Source organism: Chiloscyllium punctatum, chromosome 11 (genome assembly GCF_047496795.1).
Source record: "Chiloscyllium punctatum isolate Juve2018m chromosome 11, sChiPun1.3, whole genome shotgun sequence".
NCBI classification, from domain to species: Eukaryota; Metazoa; Chordata; class Chondrichthyes; order Orectolobiformes; family Hemiscylliidae; genus Chiloscyllium; species Chiloscyllium punctatum.
Window position 1 is genome coordinate 40,260,348 of NC_092749.1, and position 22,814 is coordinate 40,283,161.

The following is a 22,814-nucleotide window of genomic DNA, read 5'->3' on the forward strand; positions in this document are numbered from 1 at the left end:
GCTCAAAGGAAGATGGCTGTGGTTTATGGACGCCACTCATCTTGGTCCGAGGATATTGCTGCAGGCCTTCCTCAGAGTAAAGACCTAGTCCCAGCCAACTTCACTGCGTCATCAAAGAACTTGCCTCCAATGATTAGATCAGAAGAGGCAACCTTCAATGATGGTTGAATCATTGAGTCATGGCTCAATGGCTCTTGCCCCGAGATCTCTTAATTCAGGTCACACTCCAGGATATGAGCAAAGCGACCAAGGCTGACACTGTCTTTCAGAAGAGCTATTAAATTAAGACCCCATCAGTCTGATAAGGTGATGTAAAAGATTCCATAGCACTATTTTGATAGCAGGAACAGCAAGAAAGTTATCCCCAGTGTCCAAGTCAATATTTATCCTTCAATTAATATCATAAAAAATACAGACTACCTGGTCATTGTCACAGTACTGGTTTGCTGTGCAAATGGGCTGATGCAATTCCTATATTATGATATTTGACTGCATTTCAAAAAGCTTTTCTTTGTCTGTAAAGCACTTCAATACATCCAATGGTCATGAAAAGCATAATGTAAATGAAAGTCTTTCTTTTCTCTCAGCTACTGAAGCTATGCATTCCACATGAGGCAAGATCTGACCAACGTTCAGGCTTTGGATGATAACTGGTATGTAATATTTATGCCATACAAATGCCAGACAACGACCATCTCCACAAAAAAAACCTAGCCACATTTAGTTGACATTTCATAATCTAGATCCTAGATGTTACCATTGACAATAAACTAATCTTGACCAGCCATATAAATTCTGTGGCTCTAAGATCAGGTCAGAGGCCAGGAATTCTACAGTGAGTACTCGGCTATTGTTTGTAGTATGTTCTTCAATGTTCTGCTTGATTCAGCGGAGGCCTTGTTTGTGCTGCCCCTGGGAATGACCAGTTTAGGAGTGCTTTTCCCCTGCTTTTTCCTTGTTGGGTAAGAACATTTCCCTTCATTTTTGCCATTTCCTTTACCATATACCATAAAACTGTGCCCTCTAATTCTTTGATTCTCCCATCAATGCTAACAGTTTCTCCCTACCTGATCTGTTCAAATCCCTAATGACTTGAATACCTCTATCAAATCTCCTCTAACCTTCCTTTCTCCAAAGCAAACAGTTCCAATTTCTCTGATCTTTCTATGTGTCTGAGGTTCCTCATCCCTGGAAGCATTTTCATGATTTTTATTCTGCTCCCTGTCAAATGCCAGCATGCCCTTCCTGAAGTCTGTTGGCCAGAATTGGACACAGTACTCTAATTGAGTCTGAGCTAGTGTTTATATAGGTTTATCATACACTTGATGAAGCCCAGGATACTTTATAAATAGTGATCACAACCTGCCCTGCCACCTTCCATGGTTCATACACAATCATAGCCAGGTCCGTTTGCTTCTACACATCCTTTTGGTTTATATTATCTCAAAGCATAATTCCTACCAATTTGAATCATTCACACTTTACTGCATATTATGTAGTTTGTCACTTATATCCCTATTCTGACTTTCGATGTAGTTTTAAATTATTCCCCTTTGGTTTATAATACATCCAAGTTTTGTACAAATTTGAAATGTTGGTCTGTATGCCAACATCTAGATACAAAGCAGAAAGATCAGGAGTCCTAACACCAATCCCAGCAAAGGACCCCAAACCACTTCCTGTGGTACATCACTGGGTATTGGCTTCCAATAAAAATAAACTTTCAAGCTGAACCCTCTTTCTCCTGTCACTATGCCAATTTTGGATCCAATTTGCCAAATTACATGGGATTCCATGGGTCTTACTTTCTTCAACAGTTTCCTATGCAGCATCTTGTCAAAAGCCTTATTGAAGTCTATCTGGACTACATCAACAACACTACACTCATCTACTCAAGTAGTAACCTCCTTGAAAGAAACAGTCAAAACCTCCCAGACTGACAAAGCCATACTGACTATATTTGATTACTCCTTGCCTCTCTAAACAAAAATGAAATCTGTCCTTTGGAAATTTTTCCAATTGTTTCTCTGTCACTGATATTAGATTCAATGTTGAATAGTTCCCTGATTTATCCTTCTTAAATAATGGTACGCCATTGGCTGTCTTCTAGTTCGGTGCCACCTCTCTTGCATCCGAGGAGGATTTATAAATTCATGTCAAGATCCCTGCAACCTCAACTCTTGCTTCTCATAGCATACTAGGATATTTCTCATTTGCGACTGGATACTTATCCAACTTTAATGTTCTAAACCCCCTATACCTCCTTCCTCTCAATGCTAACTTTTTCAGGTTCATCACAGTCCCACTCACTCCTACTTACTTCCTGGTTATCCTCTTGCCTCTAGGAGAAAGCGAGTACTGCAGATACTGGAGGCTAGAATCAAGAGTGTGGTGCTGGAAAACCACAGCAGGTCAGGCAGCATCCAATGAGCAGGAAAATTGACATTTTGGGCATAAGCTCTTCATCATGATGAAGGGCTTATACCCAAAACATCGATTCTCCTGCTCCTTGGATGCTGCCTGACCTACTGTGCTTTTCCAGCACCACACTCTTGACTCTTTCTTCTTGGCTCTTGCATACCTTTAGATTTTGAGAAGATTTGTAGCTCAGATTGAGGTTTTGGATGTAGGTTTGCTCGCTGAGCTGCAAGGTTCATTTCCAGATGTTTCGTTACCCTACTAGGTAATATCTTCAGTGGGCCTCAGGTGAAGCAATGCTGAAAATTCCTGCTTTCTGTTTATATGTTTGGGTTTCTTTGGGTTGGTGATGTCATTTCCTGTGGTGATGTTATTACCGGTGGTGAAGTCACTTCCTGTTCTTTTCTCAGGGATGATAGATGGGGTCTAACTTGATGTGTTTGTTGATAGAATTCCAGTTGAAATGCCATGCTTCTAGGAATTCGTGTGTGTGTCTTCATTTGGCTTGTCCTAGGATGGATGTGTTGTCCCCATCGAAGTGGTGTCCTTCCTCATCTGTATGTGAGGGTACTAGTGAGAGAGGGTCATGTCTTTTTGTGGCTAGTTGGTGTTCATGTATCCTGGTGGCTAGTTTCTTGCCTTTTTGTCCAAAGTAGTGTTTGTCACAGTCCTTGCACGGTATTTTGTAAATGACTGTAGTTTTGCTTGTTGTTTGTGTCAGGTCTTTCAAGTTCATTAGCTGCTGTTTTAGTGTGTTGGACAAACAGGCAGAAAACTAGCCACCAGGATACATGTACATCAACTAGCCATAAAAAGATATGACCCTCTCTCACTAGTATCCTCACATACGGATGAGGAAGGACGCCACTTTGACTGGGACAACGCATCAATCCTAGGACAAGCCAAACAAAGACACTGCATGAAAATTCCTAGAAGCATGGCATTTCAACTGGAATTCTATCAACAAACACATCAAGTTAGACCCCATCTATCACCCCTGAGAAAAGAACAGGAAGTGACTTCACCACCGGTAATAACATCACCACAGGAAATGACATCACCAACCCAAAGAAACCCAAACATATAAATAGAAAGCAGGAATTTTCAGCATTGCTTCACCTGAGGCCCACTGAAGCTGTTACCTAGTAGGGTAACGAAACGTCTGGAAATGAACCTTGCAGCTCAGTGAGCAAACCTATATCCAATAACTTTAGATTACCCTTTATTTTACCCACTGCTGATTTCTTGTGTCCCCTGTCTGGTCTCCTATGTGAATCTTCACCATGCTTTGCCTTTCAACCACCGACTCACTGGATTCTTGTCATCTTGATCATAAATTCTGCTGAACAAGTAACTCTCAGCACATCTCTGAGAAAGAAAAATATTGAATTAAGTCCACAGATTTCATTTTTTCTCTTTGAACACATCCAATTACACATTAATATATATTTAAGAATTGACAAATGTTTGTGTCAACATGTATATATGAAGAGGTGTCAGTTATATTACAACAGATTTTACCTCATAAATATAGCCAAGTCTTTATGTCAAAGAGACAGGAAATTAAAAATAATAGGAATGCTAATTCCATTTTAAACAGTTCATTTGATGCATTCAGATATGAGTTCTGTTGAAAGGACATGACCTGAAATCTTTTTCCATCTCCATAGTTTTCCTCCTTCCACAGATGTTTCTCAAACCTGTTGAGTGATTCCAGCATTTCCGTTTTTATTTCAAAGTCGATTTGTTTTGGATAAATACGCTCTGATCAAACAACATCATTTCTGGGAATGAAAATACTGTCTCAAACAGTAACAGATTTTGGCTCTTTGTAAAGTTGAATATTTCATATCTAATGCAAAGACTTTCATATATGGCCTGATTGATCATAGCACAACATCGGGACAGATCAAAGTCATCATCTACTGAATTGTGTGATCTTATCAGTGTTGCTATATCCTTGTACCTTATATTTAGATTAGAATACAAATTGTTTCTAATTATTAATTTAATCTCAATTATTTATTGATTTTAGGCACTTATGTATATTGATCCTATGATGGTATGTTGTAGTGTTAAATGTAGAATGGAGTGAGACCAGTGATTAGGTAGAAGAATGGTAGTAGCAGTGAGAGGAAGAATAGAATCAGTTTAGCAGGAAGGATAAAAGAGTGCTAGTAATAGTCAGAGTAGGTGATATATTGCAGCTGTAGCCTGTGGGATGGTAGATATCAACAACATCTACATTAATTAACTATAGCTTGAGGAACTTGAACTCAGGGCTGATGAGCTAAAGGCTGAATTTCAAACACTGTGATGCATTAAGGATTGGGAAAGGTACCTGAACACTTTGTTTCGGGGACAGTCACACCTGAAGTTATGTACTTGTGTTTAGATCCATGGTCAGGGGCAGGAGAGTGTGACTGTGAATGCGGCAGTTATGGGGAACCAGATAGTAGCAATGGAGGAGCCTCAGCCCCTGCAATAGTACTGCAAGTTTGACATTTTTGCAGCTTGTGTGGACAGAAGCAGGGACTGCATGGTGGTTGAGCAAACTGACCACAGCATTGTGGTTCAAGGAGGGTGAGGTGAGTAAAAATGAATGTAGATGTGGTAGGAGACAGTTAATTCAGGGAGATAAATGTTGTTCTCCAAAGCCAGGAGCGTGACTGTAAAAGGCTGTATTGTCTACCGCCTGCCAGGGTAAGGACATCTACAAGCTGGCAAGGAAGTTGGAGTAGAAAGGGAAGCATCTAAGTTGCCATTGTTCAAATGGAGACCAGTGAAACATAGGCAGAACAAAGACAGTTGTAACAGTTTCTTGGAACAATATGTTGTGGAACCAGGTAGGGATAAAACTATTTTAAATCTAGTATTGTGCACTGAATTAGTTATACCATAGGAAACAGTATCAGAATTCAGTTGAGTTCCATGTCAAGTTTGAAAATGGTATACTGTAATCACAAACAAGAATCTTAAACGATGTCAGTGTTAACGGTATGGGAGAAGAGCTGTACCAAGTTGGTTTGGTAAGTAGCTAAAAGGTATAGTGGTAAATACACAGTGCAAACCCTAAATTAAACAATTCAAAATGTTCAATAAAAATACACACTCAAAAGGCAAAATCTCAGTCTGAAAGATTTATCCATGGGCTTCTGAGGGATAAGAATATTATTAGCTTAAAAGAAGAGGCTTATAATACTGTATAAAGAACTTAGGAAATCTGAGGATTGTGAGTGTATGAGAAAAAAAAAGCATCATCAAAAAAATCTTTTACAAGTATATATAAAAGGGAGGAGAGTAGGTAAAACTAAACATTGGTCCCTCAGATTCTCAAATAGGAAGAATCATCATGGAGAATGAGGACATTTAAAAGACCTTGAAAAAATACTGTGTCTGTCTTCACAGTAGTAGATGAAGGTTACAAACCAGAAATAGAGAGAAATCTCGGGGCGAATAGGCATAAGTAAATAAAGCAATTAATATCAGTAGTAAACATGTACTGTACTGGAGAATCTCAAAGGGCTAAAATCCAAAAAGTTCCCAGGACATGATAACTTACGTTCTTGGATAATAAAAGAGTGCAGATGTGGTAGACATACTGGTTGTAATATTCTAAAATAGCCTAGATTCTGGAATGGTCCCAACAGATTGCAAATTAGCAAATGTAACATTGAAGGATGAAGGGAGGGAAAAAACAGATATCAGTCATCCAAAAAATTTATAAATAAGGAAATCTTAACAATGCACTTAGAAAAGTATAATATGATTAGAACCATGATTATTAACATGGTTTTCCCTGTGACAATTTTTAAAACGTTTTTGAGGGAGTAACTACAAGGGTAGATAAAGGATAACCAGTAGATGCAGTGTACTTGGATTTACAAAAGGCATTCAACAAGTTGCCAAACTAAATGTTAACACACAAGACTAAGGCTTATGGAGTTGTGATTAATATACTAGCAGGCTATAACAATGACCTCAGTTATTGGATGAGGTAATGGACTTGGAGAAGAGACTAGAGATAAACAAGTCACTTTCAAATTAGCAGACAGTGAGTAGGGGAGTATCGCAATTTCAGTGCTAGGACATACAATCTATAATAATGACTTAAACAAAGAGATTGAAGATGTAAGGCGGGGTCTGAGCAATGTGAGCTCCAAGAGAGTTTTAGCAGAACTGGACCAGATGTCTGGTGAGGGCTATCTCAAAATTGGGATCATCTCCATCTTCCGTCTTTTATACTTTGACAATTGGCTAGACAAATTTCTCTCCAGGCAGCAGCATTGTAATACCATAGGGATTATTACTTATAAAGCACCTTGTTAATGGCACAGCCTGCCCTCATTAATATTCAGCCACTCATTTAACACAATGCACCAAACAAGACGAGGTTGAGGAAACTCAACATGGAAATGAGCACAGGTACCTGGTGAATTCAACTTGCTGTTTTCTCCAAAAGACATCCATGTTGGACACCAGGTGCCCACATCTCAGGATATGCACCATGGGCTTCTGTCACACACACCCCACATCCATAGACATGCAATGTGATATGTGCCCGTCTCTGAGAACCCTTATTGAACATCTCTGATTCACCTACAGGATGCTTCTGCATTTCAATGCTACACTTCAGGCTGGGCTGGCAACGGTAATGCTGCAGCAAGGACACCATGGCTTAGGGACATACATCCAACTGGGCGGCACGGTGGCACAGTGGTTAGCACTGCTGCCTCACAGCGCCAGAGACCCGGGTTCAATTCCCGCCTCAGGCGACTGACTGTGTGGAGTTTGCACGTTCTCCCCGTGTCTGCGTGGGTTTCCTCCGGGTGCTCCGGTTTCCTCCCACAGTCCAAAGATGTGCAGGTCAGGTGAATTGGCCATGCTAAATTGCCCATAGTGTTAGGTAAGGGGTAGATGTAGATGTAGGGGTATGGGTGGGTTACGCTTCAGTGGGGCGGTGTGGACTTGTTGGGCCGAAGGGCCTGTTTCACACTGTAAGTAATCTAAACTTATGGACTGGACCAGGCTATATCTCTGGGATATTTACATGCTGTCATTACATTCACTCACTCTAACGTACTTGGATGTCTGCAGCATCTCTGCCTTACATTGCCTTTGTGCAAGTTTTGGCACGTCTGCCAGAGCTACCAGGCTCATATAACTGCTGTTTTGATTGCCATTTAGCACAAACACAAATGCAGGAAGCTTATCATGATTATGTGCAAGCTTCAAGACAATGGAGATAGCCTTTTCTCAGGGAGTCCCGGAATGATAATTCAATGACAGTCTCCAATACTGGTCCAAGATCTTGGATGTTGTCAGTCAGCTGCTCAGGGCAGTCAGAGTCAGGAAGCACAATGTATGAGGAGTTGAATGTCAAGCAGCCCATCATCTGCCTAGTTATAGGCTATTTTTTTTCTGAAATGAGAGAGTGGCATGTATTACTGGAGATAAGAAATGGGTAGCATAGTAATTAGGACAGTGAAGAACGTGTTTGGTATGCTTTCCATTATTGGCCAGAGCATTGAGAATAGAAGTTAAGAGGTCATGCTGTGGCTGTACAGGACATTGGTTAGGCCCCACTGTTGGAATATTGAATTGAATTGAATTTATTGTCATGTGTACCGAGGCACCGTGAAAGGCTTTGTCTTGAGAGCAATACCGGCAGATTACAGAGTTAAGTAGCATAGAAAAGTAAATAATAGGTAAACAGCGGCAAAAAGAAAAACACAGGTACAGGCAAATATTAAAAGTTTGTGAGTCCATTCAATATTCGAACAATAATAGGGTAGAAACTATTACGAAACTGACTGGTTTGCATGTAATCCTGGTCTCCTTCCTATCGGAAGGATGTTGTGAAAGATTTACATGGATATTGCCAGAGTTGGAGGATTTGAGCTATAGGGAGAGGCTGAACAGGCTGGGGCTGTTTTCCCTGGAGCGTCAAAGGCTGAGGGGTGACCTTATAGAGGTTTAGAAAATATGAGGGGCATAGATAGGATAAATAGATAAGGTCTTTTCCCTGGATGGGGGAGTCCAGAACAAGAGGGCATAGATTTAGGGTGAGAGGGGAAAGACATAAAAGGGACCTAAAGGGCAACTTTTTCATGCAGGAGGTGGTGCATATATGGGATCAGCTGCCAGAGGAAGTGGTGGACGCTGGTACAATTGTAACATTTAAAATACATCTGGATGGTTAATGAATAGGAAAGGTTTGGAGGGATATGGCCAAGTGCTGGCAAATGGGACTAGATTAGGTTGGGATATCTGGTCAGCATGGACAAGTTGGACTAAAGGATCTGTTTCAGTGCTGTATATTTAATGACTCTATGACCCTATTACTGTTGTAGACAGGAGGTATCCTGCCGAATGCTTAGACAGCATAGAGGACATGCAGGGTTAGTGGTGTCACAATTGGAATGGGTAACAGTGAACAAGGGAAAATTTTGCAGGTAATAGTGAGAGTGGTAGAGTGTGAATCTTGGTGGGAGGGGGAACAGTAGAATAGATAGAGTGAGTGTGACATATTGGACAAAACATGGTGACACTACACTCATGGAATGGAGAAGGTCTTTGACATTCTTTCCCTATTGCTGTACATTCCACCATACAGCTGAGACTGCTCTAAACTGTGGCAATTTTGGACCAGACCAGCGTGCTCTGATATCATGGTATCCTCTGCTGGTCTTGGGAAATGGGAAAGTCCTGCCTGTGCACCACTCTCTCCAGTAGGACAGCGAGCTCCCTGCCCAAAAAGCTGGGTGTTGATTTTTCTTTGCCTGCTATGACCGAGGCAAATGTCAGGAACCATGTACGGCAGCTTTGAATAGACAGTGCTTGCTTGAGTGCACGTTGGGCTTTTAAAGATGGTGTGGGCAATCCCGAATATCCTGGCAGTGGTGAGTTGTTTCAGAATGACATATGGTAAAATGGGACTGATATGAGGGCTGTCATAGGGATGGAGCAGCTAATTAATGCGATGAGTTTGGTAAGATACGGTGAGAAAAATACCCCCCAAAAATACAGCACTTCATATTTAGCCAAAACAAACACAAGATTCAGCTCAGAGAGCAATGTATCAGAGGTTCCTGACAAAATCACACCAGGCGGGAATGCAAAATATGAGAAGACTACAAAGGGCTGTGAAGAGTTAAGAGCAACAAAATGGTGTACATAGTGGGGAATTGTGAGGTTAATAACACAAATGGTTAGTATGTAGATACGGCAAGTGGTTAGGAAAGCAAATGGAATAGCTGAGCAGGCTCAATGTCATATGGTTTCCTGTTCCTATTTTTTAGGTTCTTGTGTTATGTTTTTTCTAATTAATCATTAAAATTGCAACTTTCGTTTCGTAATCATGATATATTTAGATATCTGTTGACAGCAAGTTGATCTTGGAAGGGCAATTTGTATAAGAAATGCTGGCGACATACAAAAACAATAGCAACAATGGTAATGATGCTGAAATTGGTCTTTGATAGTAGTGCAGGTGATAGTTCTCACAGCTCCTAAGGCATTCCATTTCTTTTTCATTCCCATTGAAATCAATAGAATGTGTAAGTAGTTCCTTATAATCTGTTGTCAAAGTCTAAATCCATCGCCTACAACACTGGCACCCACCTGGCAATTTGAAAATATGCTCTTTCCAAAAAATGCAGGACAAATTCAACCAAGAAAACCACACCCGATCAAGCTCTCTCAATCATCAGAAAAGGGATGGACGAGCTTGTCAATAGTGCTATCAAGTGCCATTTTCTGAGTAATAACCTACTAACTGCAACTTGGATTCACCAGGGCTTCTCAGCTTCAGTCTTTATGACAAATTTGGACCAAATATAGGCAAAGGAGTTGAACTTCATCAGAGGTGACGTGAGTGTAACTGCCCTTGTCATCAACACCAGCATTTGACTGAGTGTGGTATCAGGGAGCCCTGGAAAGAGTAAAATAGATGGGAATTGTGTGTTAAGTTACCACTGGTTGGGGCCAAACCCAGCACCAAGTGAGATGATCCTTGATGCAGACTCGGAGGCTGAGCTGTGTCTCTGGGTCCGTGGCTAGGCCTCAACGTGTGACTGCGGAGGTGGCGACAGCAGCAAGTTTGGTCCCAGTGCAGGTCCCTGTGGCACTGGCAGTGGCTGCATTGGTGAATTTGGCCAAATGTGAACCTGTGGTGGTGGCAGTGTTGGTGGAGGTGAGATTGCAGCAGAGAGCGATGACTCTTTTTCTCCAGTGGCTGGGGTCATGAAGCAAGGTTGCAGCAATGACATCAGTTTAACAGCAGGAACTGGAGGTAACAGGGTGTTGGAGCCTGGATCCTGGCCCTGGCTGAGCGAGCAGCGAGAGCTGTTCCAATGACCGTCTATGTTTATTGAGATAAGGTTATAAGATGAACTTTAATGTTTTATTTTTCTGGTTTTATATTCTGAGTTTTGGTTTATTTTCTGTGTTTTAAGATGGCATTAGAGAATGGTGGCACTAAACAATTTTCACTGTATTTGTAATAAATACATGCAACAAGAAATCAAATCACATCAGCTTATGGGTATATGAATAGGAAAGGTTTGGAGGGATATGGACCGGCTGCTGGCAGGTGGGACTAGATTGGGTTGGGATATCTGGTTGGCATGGACGGATTGGACTGAAGGGTCTGTTTCTATGCTGTACATCTCTATGACTCTATGATTCTACTGATGATGTTTGTCGGAGGTCAATTATCTTAATCCTGGAGCATCATCACAGAAGTTTCTCAGGGTATATATTTGGTCCCAGGGTATATATTTTCTAAGCAACCTGTTCAGAGATGTTATTACATCCCTCTGGAACAGGTGGGATTTAGAACATAGAAGAATACAGCGCAGTACAGGCCCTTTGGCCCTCGATGTTGTGCCGATCCAAGCCCACCTAACCTACGCTAGCCCACTATCCTCCATATACCTATCCAATGCCCGCTTAAATGCCCATAAAGAGGGAGAGTCCACCACTGCTACTGGCAGGGCATTCCATGAACTCACGACTCGCTGAGTAAAGAACCTACCCCTAACATCTGTCCTATACCTACCACCCCTTAATTTAAAGCTATGCCCCCTTGTAATAGCTGACTCCATATGTGGAAAAAGGTTCTCACGGTCAACCCTATCTAAACCCCTAATCATCTTGTACACCTCTATCAAGTCACCCCTAAACCTTCTTTTCTCCAATGAAAACAACCCCAAGTGCCTCAGCCTTTCCTCATACGATCTTCCTATCATACCAGGCAACATCCTGGTAAACCTCCTCTGCACCCGTTCCAGTGCCTCCACGTCCTTCCTATAGCATGGCGACCAAAACTGCACACAATACTCCAGATGCGGCTGCACCAGAGTCTTATGCAACTGCAACATGACCTCAGGACTCCGGAACTCAATTCCTCTACCAATAAAAGCGAGTACGCCATATGCCTTCTTCACCGCACTATTTACCTGGGTGGCAACTTTCAAAGATCTGTGTACATGGACACCAAGATCCTTCTGCTCATCCACACTACCAAGTATCCGACCATTAGCCCAGTACCCCATCTTCTTGTTACTCTTACCAAAGTGAATCACCTCACACTTAGCTACATTGAACTCCGTTTGCCACCTTTCTGCCCAGCTCTGCAGCTTATCTATATCCCACTGTAATCTGCCCCGTCCTTCCTCACTGTCAACAACTCCTCCGACTTTTGTATCATCCGCAAACTTGCTCACCCAACCTTCTAACCCCTCCTCCAGGTCATATATAAAAATGACAAACAGCAATGGTCCCAAAACAGATCCTTGTGGAACACTGCTAGTAACGGCACTCCAAGATGAACCTTTACCATCAACTACTACCCTCTGTCTTCTTCCAGCCAGCCAATTCCTAATCCAAACCTCCAAATCACCCTCAATGCCATACCTCCGTATTTTTTGCAGTAGCCTACCATGGGGAACCTTATCAAACACCTTACTAAAATCCATATACACCACATCTACCGCTTTCCCCTCGTCCACCTCCTTAGTCACCTTCTCAAAGAATTCAATAAGGTTTGTGAGGCACGACCAGCCCTTCACAAAACCATGCTGACTATCCTTGATCACATTATTCCTATCCAGATGTTCATAAATCCTATCCCTTACAATTCTCTCTAAGACTTTGCCCACAACAGAAGTGAGACTCACCGGCCTATAGTTACGAGGGTTATCCCTACTCCCCTTCTTGAACAAGGGAACCACATTTGCTAGCCTCCAGTCTTCTGGCACTATTCCTGTAGACAACGAGGACATAAAAATCAAGGCCAATGGCTCTGCAATCTCCTCCCTTGCTTCCCAGAGAATCCTAGGATAAATGCCATCAGGCCCAGGGGACTTATCTATTTTCACCCTTTCCAGAATTTCCAACACCTCTTCCCTACATACCTCAAAGCCATCCATTCTAATTAATTGTGACTCAGTATTCACATCGGCAACAATGTCCTGTTCCTGAGTGAATACTGACGAAAAGTATTCATTCAGTGTCTCCCCAATCTCTTCAGCCTCCACACGCAACCTCCCACTACTATCCTTGACTGGACCTATTCCTACCCTAGTCATTCTTTTATTCCTGACATACCTATAGAAAGCCTTAGGGTTTTCCCTAATCCTACCAACTAAGGACCTTTCATGTCCCCTCCTTGCTGTTCTTAGCTCTCTCTTCAGGTCCTTCCTGGCTACCTTATAACTCTCAATAGCCCCAATTGAACCTTCACGCCTCATCTTTACATAGGCTGCCCTCTTCCATTTAACAAGCGATTCCAATTCCTTATTAAACCACGGCTCCCTCACACGACCCTTTCCTCCCTGCCTGACAGGTACATACTTTTCAAGGACACTCAATAGTTGCTCCTTGAACAAGCTCCACATATCAATTACGCCCTTGCCTTGAAGCCTACTTTTGCAAGCCACGCATCCTAAGTCATGCCTCACCGCATCATAATTTCCCTGCCCCCAGCTGTAACTCTTACCCTGCAGTGCACACTTATCCCTCTCCATCACTAAAGTAAAAGTCACCGAATTATGGTCACTGGCCCCAAAGTGCTCACTTACCTCTAATTCTAACACCTGGCCTGGTTCGTTACCCAGAACCAAATCCAGTATGGCCTCACCTCTTGTTGGCCTGTCTACATATTGTGTCAGGAAACCCTCCTGCACACATTGGACAAACACCGACCCATCTAACGAACTTGAGCTACAGCTTTCCCAATCAATATCAGGAAAGTTAAAGTCCCCCATAACAACCACCCTATTACATTCACTCTTCTCCTGAATCATCCTCGCAATCCTTTCTTCTATGTTTCTAGGACTATTAGGAGGCCTGTAAAAGACTCCTAACAGGGTGACCTCACCTTTCCTATTCCTAACCTCAGCCCAAACTACCTCAGATGGCGAGTCTTCATCCATCGTCCTTTCCACCGCTGTAATACTATCTTTGACAAGCAATGCCACACCTCCCCCTCTTTTACCCCCACTTCTGACCCTACTAAAACATTTAAACCCTGGAACCTGCAACAGCCAATCCTGTCCCTGCTCTACCCATGTCTCCGTAATAGCCACAACATCGAAGTCCCAGGTACCAACCCACGCTGCAAGTCCACCTACCTTATTATGTATACTTCTTGCATCGAAGTATACACACTTCAAGCCACTTTCCTGTTTACAGGCACCCTCCTTTGAGATTGATGCCATGTTCCTAACCTCCCTACACTCCAGGTCCTGCACCCTAAAGCTACAGTCTAGGTTCCCATGTCCCTGCAGAGTTAGTTTAAACCCCCCGCCAAGAGCGCTAGCAAACCTCCCGCCAAGGATACTGGTGCCCCTCAGGTTCAGGTGTAGACCATCCTGTTTATAGAGGTCCCACCTTCCCCAGAAAGAACCCCGGAATCCCTCCCTCCTGCATCATCCCTGTAGCCACGCATTTAACTGTTCTCTCTCCCTATTCCTCGACTCTCTATCACGTGGCACAGGTAACAAACCAGAGACAACAACTCTGTTCGTTCTAACTCTGAGCTTCCAACCTAGCTCCCTGAAAGCCTGCCTAACATCCTCAGCCCTCCTCCTACCTACGTCATTGGTGCCAATGTGGACCACGACTTCGGGCTGCTCCCCCTCCCCCTTAAGGACCCGGAAAACACGATCAGAGACATCACATACCCTTGCACCTGGGAGGCAACATACCAAACATAAACTCCACTCAGAAGTAGGAGCACTACCACTGCACCACAAGAACCCCAATTTCTCAGGATAATGTCCAAGGATCACCCACCTTCAACTACTACATTAATGACCTTGCCTCCATCATAAGGTCAGAATGGGTATGTTCACTGATGATTGCATAATATTCAGCGCCATTCATGTCAGGGGCTGTCACTCTCACCTCACCGCACCTCTGGAATTTAGTTCTTTTGTCGATGTTTGAACCAAGGCTATAATGAGATCAGGAGCTGAGTGACCCTGGTGAAACCCAAGCTGGGTGTCACTGAGCAGGTATCCTTAGGTACTGAAGCAGCTTGTGTTTAAATGCAGCAAGATCTGGACAACATCTAGGCTTGGCTTGATCAGTGGCAAGTAACATTTATGCCAGACAAGAGCCAAACAATGACCATCTCAAATTGGAGAGTTTAACCATCATCTCCTGATGTTAAGTGGTTTCACCATCACTGAATCCTCCACTATGTACATTCTGGAGGGTACAACTGAACGGAAACTGAAAGGGGCAGTCTATTTGAATACTCTAACTACAAGAACAGGTCAGAAGGTATGAATTCTGTGATGGGTAATTATCTCTGACTCTCCAATGTTTATCCATCCTGTATAAAGCACAAGTCAGGAATGTGATGGAATAGTCCCTGCTTGTTTGGATGAGGGCAGCTCTAAAAATGTGCAAGAACATTGACACCATCCAGGGCAAAGCAGCGTGCTTGAAGGACACCCTACTTATCCATCACCTTCCACATTCATTCCCTTCAGCAATGATGTATAGCAGCTGTAGTGTGTAGCCTCTATCAGGCGAACTGCCGTAACTCGGGCAAGGAGCCTATAACAGCAATTTATAAACCAGTGATCTCTAATGTACCCTAGAACTCTGCGGGAAGCTAGAGAAGTGATTGTTGGGCCTCTTGCTGAGATATTTATATCATCGATACTCACAGGTGAGGTGCCGGATGACTGCAGGTTGACTAACGTGGTGCCACTGTTTAAGAAAGGTGGTGAGGACAAGCCAGGGAACTAAAGGCCAGTGAGCCTGACGTCAGTGGTGGGCACGTTGTTGGAGGAAATCCTGAGGGACAGGATGTACGTGTATTTGGAAAGGCAAGGACTAATTAGGGATAGTCAACATGGCTTTGTGTATGGGGAATCATGTCTCACAAACTTGACTGAGTTTTTTCAAGAAGTAACAAAGAGGATTGATGAGGGCAGAGCAGTAGATGTGATCTATATAGACTTCAGTAAGGCGTTCAACAAGGTCCCCCATGGGAGATTGATTAGCAAGGTTAGATCTCACGGAATACAGGGAGAACTAGCCATTTGGATACAGAACTGGCTCAAAGGTAGAAGACAAAGGATGGTGGTGGAGGGTTGTTTTTCAGACTGGAGGCCTGTGACCAGTGGAGTGCCACAAGGATCAGTGCTGGGCCCTCTACCTTTTGTCATTTACATAAATGATTTGGATGCGAGCATAAGAGGTACAGTTAGTAAGTTTGCAGATGACACCAAAATTGGAGGTGTAGTGGACAGCGAAGAGTGTTACGTCAGATTACAACAGGATCTAGACCAGATGGACCAATGTGTTGGCAAGTGGCAGATGGAGTTTAATTCAGATAAATGCGAGGTGCTGCATTTTGGGAAAGCAAATCTTAGCAGGACTTATACACTTAATGGTAAGGTCCTAGGGAGTGTTGCTGAACAAAAAGACCTTGGAGTGCAGGTTCATAGCTCCTTGAAAGTGGAGTCGCAGGTAGATAGGATAGTGAAGAAGGCATTTGGTATGCTTTCCTTTATTGGTCAGAGTATTGAGTACAGGAGTTGGGAGGTCATGTTGCAGCTGTACAGGACATTGGTTAGGCCACTGTTGGAATATTGCGTGCAATTCTGGTCTTCTTCCTATCGGAAAGATGTTGTGAAACTTGGAAGGGTTCAGAAAAGATTTACAAGGATGTTACCATGGTTGGAGGATTTGACCCATAGGGAGCAGCTGAACAGGCTGGGGCTGTTTTCCCTGGAGCATCGGAGGCTGAGGGGTGATCTTATAGAGGTTTACAAAATGATGAGGGGCATGGATAGGGTAAATAGACAAAGTCTTTTCTCTGGGTTCGGGGAATCCATAACTAGAGGGTATAGGTTTAGCGTGAGAGGTGAAAAATATAAAAGAGACCTACTGGGTAAGTTTTTCACACAGAGGGTGGTACGTGTATGGAATGAGCTGCCAGAGGATGTGGTGGAGGCTGGTACAATTGCAACACTTAAGAGGCATTTGGATGGGTATATGAATAGGAAGGGTTTGGAGGGATATGGGCCAGGTGCTGGCAGGTGGGACGAGATTGGGTTGGGATATCTGGTTGGCATGGACGGGTTGGACCAAAGTGTATGTTTCCATGCTGCACATCTCTATGACTCTATGACTAGTTTGAATGACAGAGGCAGCAGATATGACTCGTAAATTCACAGTGTTGGGTTAAAACACTGGAAATCCTTTTTTCTGAAAGAACTGAAAATAACATGGTCATTCTAAAAGATGAGAGACTTAACAAACAATCCAGGCATTTTTCAATATATAATTTCATTTAAACCACACTGTAAACTTTTGCTATAAATACTGTGTCATACGATCTTATACTCCACAATCACCTGATGAAGGAACAGCGCTCTGAAAGCTAGTGCTCCAAATAAACCTATTGGACTATAACCTGGTGTTGTGTGATTTTTATCTTTCTTTTCTAACACTCTTCACGTTACTTTTTCTCTGGACAATCAAAACCAAGACTAGATAGAGATCATTGAATAAACAAAGGCTTTGATAAGCAAACATGGGGATTTTTCAGGTTCTGAATGGTGCCTGCACGATAGCTCATCTGAAGATGCCTATTCTTATTGCTTGCTATTTTTATTTCTGTTTTGCAGAGGTTTAATCTATGGGTTTGGGTTACCAAGGAGATCGCTAGGTCATGTTGTTCATATAACTTCCGCCATTGACCTTTGTTCTGACTGTACACAGTGACCATAAATCCGTGTTTCATTTAGTATGTGAACAGAAAAAGGAAGGGCAGGAGATGTAGCTGAACAGCAGTATATTTATTGCATACAAACTGTGCTTTCTTCCATAAGTTTAAAGATTTGGGTATTCTATCATTTTTACATCACCTTAGAACACTTCTTGCCTTGCGTTGAGACACGGAAAAAAAAAAATTACATTTATACTGGACAGTTTCACATCATTCTATAGATGCTTCACACACATACAATAACTTTGAAGAGCAATCGGTGTGCTTTGTCAGCCATCACAGCAGCCAGCTTGCACACTACAAATAACAAATTAATTTCCTCTTGTCTGAGGAAAGGATATTTCCCAAGATGCCAAATGCATCCCTCACATTTACTTGAACTGTGACGAGTGAAAGGCAAATTTAGGTCCCTTAAAATCAGAAACGGGCAACTTATAGTGGAGAACAAAAAGATGGCAGAATAATTAAATACATACTTGGTTCTGTCTTCACAAAGAAAAACACAAATGAGGTTCCAAAATATTGGAGATCACAGTGTCTAGCGAGGTGGAGAAACCACAGGAATTCAGTATCAGTGGGGAAATGGTATCAGGAAATTGATGCAGTTGAAGGCTGATAAATCCCCAGGGCATTATAATCTACAAATCAGAGTATTTAAGGAAATGTCATGAGATGCATTGGTGGGATCCTTCATGATTCTATAGATGCTGAAGCAATTCCTATCAAATAAAGGATAGCTAAAGTTACCCCACTACTTAAAAAACGAGGTAGAGAGAAAGCAGAAATTATCGATCAACTAGCCTGGCATTGACAGTGGGGGAACATGCTAAGGTCCATTATAAAAGAGCACTTGGAAAATGGTGTCATGATAAGACAGTGTTAGAATAGATTTAAGAAAGGGAAATCATGCTTGACAAATTATTATGGATAAAACTAGGAGAGCTGATATGGGTTAGACAGTGGGGATGTGGTTTATTTGGACTTTCAGAGGGCTTTTGATAAGATCCCAGAGAAGAGATTAGCATGTAAAATTAAAACACATGGAACTGGGGATAATGTACTGACATGCATAGAAAACTGGCTAGCAAACATGAAGCAAGGAATAGGAATAAACAGGTCTTTATCCAAAAGGCAGACGATGACCACTGGGGTACTGCAGCGATCAGTGCGTGGACCTCAGCTATTCATAATATATAATAATGATTTAGATGAGGGAATTAAATATAATATCTCCAAGTTTGCAAATAACACAAAGCTGAGTGGGAGGGTGAGCTGTGAGGAAGATGCAGAGATGCATTAATGTGATTTGATCAAGTTGAGTGAGTGGACAAAATACAAGGTAGATGAAATTTAATGTGGATAAATGTGAGGTTATCCACTTTGGTAGCAAAAACAGGAGGCAGATCATTATCTTGAATGGCTATGGACTGGGAAAGGGGGACTTGCAATGAGAGCTGGGTGTCCTTGTACCCCAGTCATTGAGGGTAAGCATGTGGGTGCAACAGGCAGTGAAGAAGGCAAATGGTATGTTGGCTTTCAGTGGGAGAGGATTCAAGCACAGGAGCAGGGCTGTCCTGCTGGAATTCCACAGGACCACAGTATTGTGTGTAGTTTTGGTCTTCTTGTTTGAGAAAGGGTATTCTGCCTCTGGGTGGAGTACATCAAAAATTTACCAGACTGATTGCTGGGATGGTTGGTCTGATATATGAAGAGGCAATGGATTGGTGAGGACAATATTCACTTGAGTTTAGAAGTTGAGGCGGTGATCTCATAGAAACTTATGAAACTCTAAGAGGACTAGACAGGGTAAACAGAGGAAAGATGTTCTTAGTAACCAGGTCGACCAGAACCAGGAGTCACCTATTAAGGATACAGCGTAGGCCACTTTAGGACTGATTTGAGGAGAAATTTCTTCATCTATAGAATAATGTGCCTATGGAATTCTCTGCCACAGGAAGTGGTTGAGGACAAAACATTGAGTGTTTTCAGGAAGGAAATGGATACAGTTATTTGGGCTAAAGCGATTAACGGTTATGGAAAAAAAGCAGGAGCAGGGAACTGAGTTGGATGATCAGCCGTGATCACATTGAATATCAGAGCAGGCTCAGAAGTCTGAATGGCCTACTGCTACTCCTATTTTCTGTTTCTAAGAATAGGCAATGGGCTCTTCATTTAATGTATCATCTGAAGAATAGTTTCTAACACAGCACAGCACTGCATTGAAATGTTATCTCAGATGTTTTGGACAATTCCTGGATTGGAACTTCAGCGTACCAGTTTGTTTGATACTGTGCTCTGTTGTGTTCTTCAAGTCTCTGTCTAATTTAGCCAGCTGCAAGTTCATTATTAAACTTCATTTAAAAGATTGATGAGCAAGAAACATAATTGTGAGAACCTAGTCAGACAAATATGAGCCTCACACAACAAAAGGAACTTAGTCAATAGCATAAAAAACTTACTAGGCCTCATGGTGATAAACCATCTGTGTACTCAACAAAAGTGACACTTTACCAAAATATGGTAAAGGGCAGCCTCATGTATTGGTTTTACTTAGTGCAATCCTCAATGGAAAGATGACGACGAGGCTGGAAAGAGTTTTTATTTTAGAAAATTTTCATTGAAAAATTAAGGTCTGAAGAACATTGTGACACATTTTGGGACTGCCACAGTTAATTTTGACAAATTTTGAGCAATTTGAAAGATTGTTCTGTGCACATATTTCAATTCGTTAACTTGGAATCTAATGGAAAAATGGCATTGATGACATATTTGGGCTTCATGAGAGAATTCATCCCTAAGAAAGAGGATTGGTATAACTATGAATAAAGACTGAAAGTAAGTCAAACAACAAATGAAGATTGAATAAATGTTTTCCTGCCATATATGGGGCTAGACTCTATTGATATCATTTTTAGGCAACTTGTTCTTTCGATGGAACATACAGAAATGAATAAGACACTGGCCTCATATTATGACAAGACTAAGAATGAAAATTCAGTGAGAGTTCTATTCTGTGAAAGAAAATAGTTGCCAAAAGACACTCTTGCAGACTGCTAAAGTAAGTAGCTCCTAAATTAAATAAACTCTCTCATCGCAGCGGGTATAGTATAAACTCAGAGACACACTTGTAGGAGACCTAAAGAACAACAAAACCCAGGCCAAGCTTTGGAGCGAAGGTGCAAGCTGTTGAGAAATGAGGCCTATGATGATGCCACACTTACGGAAATGAAACAAAGAGTTAGTTGCAAATTGCCTGGGGGATTCTTTTTCTGAACCAATGGGGGAGTTGCACCGTTACAGTGAAATCAAGGCCATAGCAGCCAAGTTCAGAGTCCGATTCAGAAATTTAGATGTTACACCTATTTAAACATTCTCATTTCCATTAATAGTGTTTTATCTACGGGAATGTCAGTCATATCCTGATGCCATGCTGGGTTACAGGAAACAGTCATACTCCTAGTTGTGGTAAAGCTCCACATCTCAGCCATATTCCAGGCTGAGATCATCATCGATTGAAAGCTAGTTCGGAGGACTGAAAAATCCTTGAGTGACTTGTGATAAGTCTGGAAACAAAAGTTGATGTTATCCAGCTAGAACATCCAGAGTTGTATTCAGTCAGAGAGCCAAAAAAACAGCACATGGAAGATAAAAGTGCTGAAGCTATCATTCCAGCACTAACAGTAAAAGTAAAAGTTAGAGATTCACAACTTACTTTCATAGTTGATACAGCTGCAGCCATGTCTGTTATCTCAGATATAGAGTACACAAAGTCCCTAAATCACATTTTTTTTTGTCCATATGCAAAACAATGTGAAACTTCCTAGTTATTCCAATAACAGCATTCTAGGGTTGGGTACAGTTAGCATTAGGATAAAACTTTGTAGTACAATAGGCTAGAAGAGAGTTTCCTTGATTGGAAGAAATTGCTTAAGAAATACAGAGTCAAACTAGGCTGAGTTATTTATAGTAGGGAATTAATAAGAGTATTTGTAATTGGTGAACTGCTAAAAGAATACAGAGTGGGTCTTTGACCAAGGAGAAACATACCTTTCACAGCCAGTTGGTAACACACTTAGAAACATTCTTTTGAGGTTTCCCATGAAGACTACTTTATTTTTAGCTACTGATTTACCTGTGAATGAATTTACAGACTCAAGTGATATGCCATTGCTTGTTGCCGAGAAAAATAAAGAAACTCAGTGATGTGCTGCTTAGTAAAATGTTCAATTATGTCATGGATGGCTGGCCTAAGGAGTGTAATGATCAGAAATTGCAAAATTCATGCAAATAAATGATAGAGTTATGATTCCATCAAAGTTTAGTGAGAGGTTATTGGAGGCAATTCATCAAAACACACAGAAATAGCCCATCTGAAAGCAGTGGCAGAAAGTTATTTTTTGGTATTTGGAAATGGATAGAGATATTGAAGAGTTGGTGAAAAGTTGTGAAGGGTTTCTCAGAGAGAGAAATAATCCATTTTACTCAATGGCCACACACAAAAAAATCATGTGAACGAGTACATATTGATATCCAAAGTGGAAAGGTAAGGTCAATAGCTATAGAAATTGGCTGAAAATTGAGATTAGATGTACCTCATTTAAGAGTTCCTAGAGGTATTACTGTCAGATAATCATCAATAGTTTGCACTAGAGAAACTTGAAATATTTCTATATTCTAACTATGAATGGATTCTTCTCACACATATCAAAGCATCACCAAGCATTGAGTGGTGCTGCAGAAATAAGTGTACCCATTGTAAAGAGGTCTTTTCAGATGTATTTTCTCGGTGACAAACTAAGCAGCAATTTCTATGTTTCTCCTTGCCACAGACAAGGCAATTGTCAGTTCCTAATGGTACAACTCTACAGTCTACAACAGATTGCTTTTTTTGTGTGTTTAAACACATTCCTAGCACAAGGATTAGTTTGCTCAAGTCTGGCATCAATAACAAAATAAAAGAAAAGCAAGAAAAAAAGAAAATGAATCATGATAGAGCCAGGTATGGAATCTATTGGGTTCAGTGTTGGGCTGATGGTCATTGTGAAAAACCAGTGATCAGGAGAAATATGTGATTGGAGTTATTGTAAAGAGATTATGTGCATCACACATCTGGTGAAAATTGTAGACCCTGTCAGTGTCA

At 41.7% G+C, this 22,814-nt stretch overlaps 1 long non-coding RNA gene across 1 annotated transcript in view; it reads left to right on the forward strand.

Annotated features, from left to right (window-relative positions):
* Positions 1 to 590: 590 nt before the first annotated feature.
* Positions 591 to 22,814, forward strand: part of LOC140482922 (uncharacterized) — a 118,136-nt gene continuing 95,912 nt past the window's right edge. Inside the window, exon 1 of the long non-coding RNA XR_011961818.1 lies at positions 591 to 653. This is a non-coding gene — a long non-coding RNA (uncharacterized lncRNA). The remainder of the gene's footprint in view (positions 654 to 22,814) is intronic.